The sequence below is a fragment of the Nicotiana tomentosiformis genome, chromosome 4, assembly GCF_000390325.3.
Source record: "Nicotiana tomentosiformis chromosome 4, ASM39032v3, whole genome shotgun sequence".
Lineage (NCBI taxonomy): Eukaryota > Viridiplantae > Streptophyta > Magnoliopsida > Solanales > Solanaceae > Nicotiana > Nicotiana tomentosiformis.
The window spans coordinates 127,978,598-127,983,872 of record NC_090815.1 but is presented as its reverse complement, the minus strand read 5'-3'; positions in this window follow the sequence as shown (position 1 = coordinate 127,983,872).

The window sequence follows — 5,275 nt, the reverse complement described above, 5'->3', positions numbered from 1 at the left end:
ACAATATATTCATTTTAATCAAGTCTTTTGCGGCGTACAACCCGATCCCCCAAATATATATATATATATGTATGTCGACTTTTTAATAAGTCTGTTGCGGCGTGCAACCCGATCTTCCAATATAGACTTTTAATAAGTCTGTTGCGGCGTGCAAACCGATCCTCCAATATGGACTCTTAATAAGTCTGTTGCGGAATGCAACCTGATCCTCCAATATGGACTTTTAATAAGTCTGTTGCGGTGTGCAACCCGATCCTCCAATATATTCATTATAATCAATCCTATTGCGGCGTGCAACCCGATCCTCCAACATATTCATTTACCAATTCTTATAGAAGAATTTTCCCAATAAATGCAACAATTAAAATAAAATTATAAGACAACAAGCATACAATAATTATGATTTAATTACGAAACAAACAAAGGCAAATAGCAAATTATTATAGAAATCAGAGAGAAGATATGCAGTTTAATATTTAATATGCTAAATGACAAATAACAATTATGGCACATAATTCAAATAGCATGTAACAATTAATGAAGGAATTCAAGAATTGATATTTGATAAAGAATAGGAGAGAAACAATTATTAGAATAATTAATTCATGATTTAAAACAATTTAAGGTTTTTCAAGTAAGCAGGCAAATAATTAATTTGACGACGTATAGACACTCTTTACCTCGCCTATACTCCATTCACATGAAATTCACATAACAATTAATTTAAGGGTTCTGTTCTCTCAAGTCAAGGTTAACCACGACACTTACCTCGCTTTACAAATTCCAATCAATTACTCAACCATAACTTTTTCTTTTAAATTTGTCTCTGAAAGTTTCAAATCTATTTACAAACATTTCAATATACTCAATATGAATCATAGGAATTAATTTCATATGAATTTACAAATTTTCCGGATAAAATCCGAAATTCATTAAAATATTCGGTAGTGGGACCCACGTCTCAAATCCCAGAAACTTATGAAATCCGAACACCCATTCCGAGACGAGTCCAACCATAACAAAATTATCTAATTCCGATGTAAAATGGACCTTCAAATCTTAAATTTTCGTTTTTGGAAGATTTTATAAAAAAAACTGATTTTTCTTCCTTAAATTCACGGATTCATGATATAAATGAGTATGAAATCATGAAATATAATCAATATAGGATAAGGAACACTTACCCCCAATGTTTTCCCGTGAAAATTGCCCAATAATCACCTTACCCGAGATCAAAAATAGAAAAGGTTGAAAATGGGACGAATCCCATTTTCCAGAACTAAGTTCTGTTTCTGGGACTTTTACCCTTCGCGAACGCGGTCAGTGCCTCGCTTTCGCGAAGAACAAATTTGTGTTGTCCCATTTTATGCTTCGCGAATGCGAAGCTTGCCTAGCTTGCCCTTCACGAACTCGAAGGCAATAATCCTGGCTAGCCTCTTTTCCTTCGCGAATGCGAGGCTTCGGTCGCGAACGCGAAGCTTTGAACCTCAAGCCTTCGCAAACGCAGTCATTCTGTCGCGAACGCGAAGCACAAAACATGCCAGCCCCAATTTGCTCTTCGCGTTCATGAGAGTACCTTCGCGAACGTGAAGAAGAACACACCAGAAGCCTGAAGTCTGCAGAAAACTAGATTTCCTAAGTCCGAAAATGATCCGTTAACCACCCAAAACCAACCCGAGCCCTCGGGGATCCAAACCAAACATGCACCCAAGTCCTAAAACATCATACGAACTTGCTCACGCGATCAAATCGCTAAAATAACATTTAGAACTACGAATCAGACATCAAATCAAAGGAAGTTTTTAAGAAAACTTTAAAACTTATATTTTTACAACCGGACATCCGAATCACGTCAAATCATCTCCGATTCTCACCAAATTTGGCAGACAAGTCATAAAATTTATAGTGGACCTATACCGGGCTCCGAAACCAAAATACGGACCCGAGGTCAATAAATCCAACATCAGTAATTTCTTAAAAATCATTAAGCTTTTAATTTTTCATCAAAATTTCATATCTCGGGCTAGGGACCTCGAAATTCGATTCCAGGCATATGCCCAAGTCCCAAATTACGATACAGACCTACCGGAATTATCAAAACACTGATCCGAGTCTGTTTGCTCAAAATGTTGACCAAAGTCAACTCAGTTGAGTGTTAAAGCTCTATTTCACATTTTAATCCATTTTTCACATAAATATTTTTCGGACAATTGTACGGATTGCGCACGCAAGTCGAGGAATGATACATGGTGATTTTTGAGGTCTTAGAACATAGAATTACTTATTAAATTTAAAGATGACATTTTGAGTCATCACAATACTGTTAGGACCCACAGAGGTCGGGTACTTGTTGAATTGCCTGCTAAATGCTATATGTACTCAGTCTCAGCTTTTACTTGCACATTTTATCTCAGTCTCTATTATTATTATTGATACATCATAACATTGTTATTTGGGCTGATTTCATGATTATTAAGAGCCCGAGATACTGGAGAGATTTATGACTGAGTGAGGCCGAGGGCCTGATTGTGAGATATTGATACTATAGCACGTGAGTTGTCCGCGCAGCATGTGAGTTAGCCATACAGATCCTTATATTATACTATAGCAGGTGAGTTGGCCGTGCAGCACATGAGTTGGCCGTGCGGATCCTTATATTATACTATAGCACGTGAGTTGGCCGTGCGGATCCAGATATTTATATTATGGCACGTGAGTTGTCCGTGCAGTTTATAGCGCTTGGGCTGTAGGAGCCCCTCCAGAGTCTTTATGCCCCCAGTGAGTGCTGGTACCCATTGAGAGTGAGTGAAGAGGGCTCGGAGCCCAGTGAGTGATTGTTTTCCTAAGAGGTTGTACTTGATTTTCACTTGTTGTTGCACTTAGTTGCTATCTGCCATTGTTGTGAAATCTCTGAAAGATTGTTGATATACGGATTACATGAACAGGAACTGTATAAAAAATGATTTGACATTAAACTGCCAGATTTGATAGCATGTCTATTCTTTGCTGGAATTACTGGAAATGAACCATAACTGTGTAGCTCGTTAGTATCTTCAGTTTCTTATTTATTATTTTTACTTGCTGAGTTGGTTGTACTCATACTACACCCTGCACTTCATGTGCAGATCCAGGTGTTCCCGGACATAGTGGGTGTTAATCCTTTCGCGCAGTTGATTTTCAGGAGATTTTGAGGTAGCTGTCGTGTTTCGCAGACCTTATCTCTCCTTCTCTATCTCTTTGCTTACTGTATTTGGTATCAGACTATTATAGACTATATTTTCCAGACTTGTATTCATATTATATGCTCATGTACTCAGTGATACCAGGTTTTGGGGAGTGTTTGTATTGTATTTAAATATTATATTTTTAACCTTAAAGAGATATTTTGGTTTATTGAGCTTATTGGCTTGCCTAGTATCGAGATAGGCGCCTTCACAACAATTTGGGATTTTGGGTCGTGACAAGTTGGTATCGGATCCTAGGTTATATAGGTCTCACGAGTCATGAGCAGGTTTAGTAGAGTTTTGCGGATCGGTACGGAGACGTCTGTACTTATCTTCGAGAGGCTGCAGAACCCTTAGGAAAATTTCACTTTCTTGTATTCTGTCGTGCGGATTTGTTGATTCTGGAAACTAAATTTCTGCTATTCTATTCTCTCACAGATGGTGAGGACACGTACTACTGGATCCGACAGTCAGCCACCAGTTAGGGTCGCGAGAGGCCGGGGTCGTGGTAGAGGCCGTGGCCGAGGTAGAGGTCGAGGTGTAGCTCGTACCATAGTTAGAACAACACCTGTGTTACCACCAGTTATTCCAGCTCAGGAGCAGATTCCAGATATAGTTGAGCCGACAAGATCAGCTCATGCACCAGCTGTGCCCATTGAGATTGCAGGAATTCAGGAGACTTTGGCCTAGATATTGGCAGCCTGCACTGGTCTTGCTTAGGTGGTTTCGGCTCAACCTGCACCTGCCACTTCTCAGGATAGAGAGAGGATGGGTACTCATACCCCTGTTGACCGTACTCCAGACCAGGTAGTATAGGGACTTCAGATACCGAGAGAGCTACCAGCCCAGTCGGTTGCAACTACTCAGGCCCCGGTAGTTCCTGTTATGGCAGATGATGAGCAGAGAAGACTTGAGAGATTTGAGAGGCTTCGACCTCCACTATTTAGCGGTACTGATTCAGAGGATGCTCAGGATTTTCTGGATAGGTCTCAACGGATGCTTCGGACAACGGGTATTCTGGAGACCAGTGGGGTCTCATTCACTACTTTTCGGTTTTCTAGGTCTGCACTCAGATGATGGAAGATTTATGAGAGACGTAGGCCTGTTGGCGCATCACCCCTTACTTGGCATCAGTTCTCCGTGGTCTTTTTGGAGAAGTTCGTACCTCAGTCCCGTAGAGAAGAGCTGCGCAGACAGTTTGAGCAGCTTCGCTAGGGTGATATGTACGTGACGCGGTACGAGATGAGATTTTTTAAGTTGGCTCGTCATGCAATCTAGTTGGTTCCCACTGATAGGGAGAAGATTAGGAGGTTCATTGATGGCCTCACATATCAGCTGCGGTTACTTATGACTTGGGAGAGAGTATCTGGTGCTACTTTTGATGAGGTAGTGGACATTGCTCGACAGATAGAGATGGTTCGTAGCCAGGAATGTGGAGAGAGAGAGGCTAAGAGGCCTCGTGGTTTGGGTGATTACAGTGGTGTTCCTGCAGGGAGTCAGTTTCATCGAGGTAGGGGTCATTCTTACATACACACTCATACGGGTCGTCCAGCTCATCGTGGTGCATCAGCTAGCCATGGTTCTTACAGTGCTCACTCAGGCCAGTCTTCATTCAGTGCACTACCAGCGCAGAGTTCTCATCATGCCTCGTCCGCATAGGCTTCTGCAGGTCATTGCTCGAGTTATCAGGAGCAGCAATTTCATTAGAGGAGGGGTTGTTTCAAGTGCGGAGAATTTGGTCATTTCAAGAGAGAGTGTCCTAGGCTGTTGAGTGGGGTTTCACAACAGAGTTCTTGACCGATGGCACCAGTACCAGTAGTTACACCACCCACCCTGCCATTTCGGGGTGGGGGTCAGGCAGCTAAGGGTTGCCCAAGAGGGTGAGGCCGATCAGGTGGCGGGCAGGGTCGATTCTATACTTTTCCTACCAGGCCAAATATTGTTGCCTCAAACGCAGTGATCACAGGTATTGTTTTAGTGTGCCACCTGGAGGCTTCTATATTATTTGACCCCGGTTCCAGTTATTCATATGTATCATCATATTTTGCTCA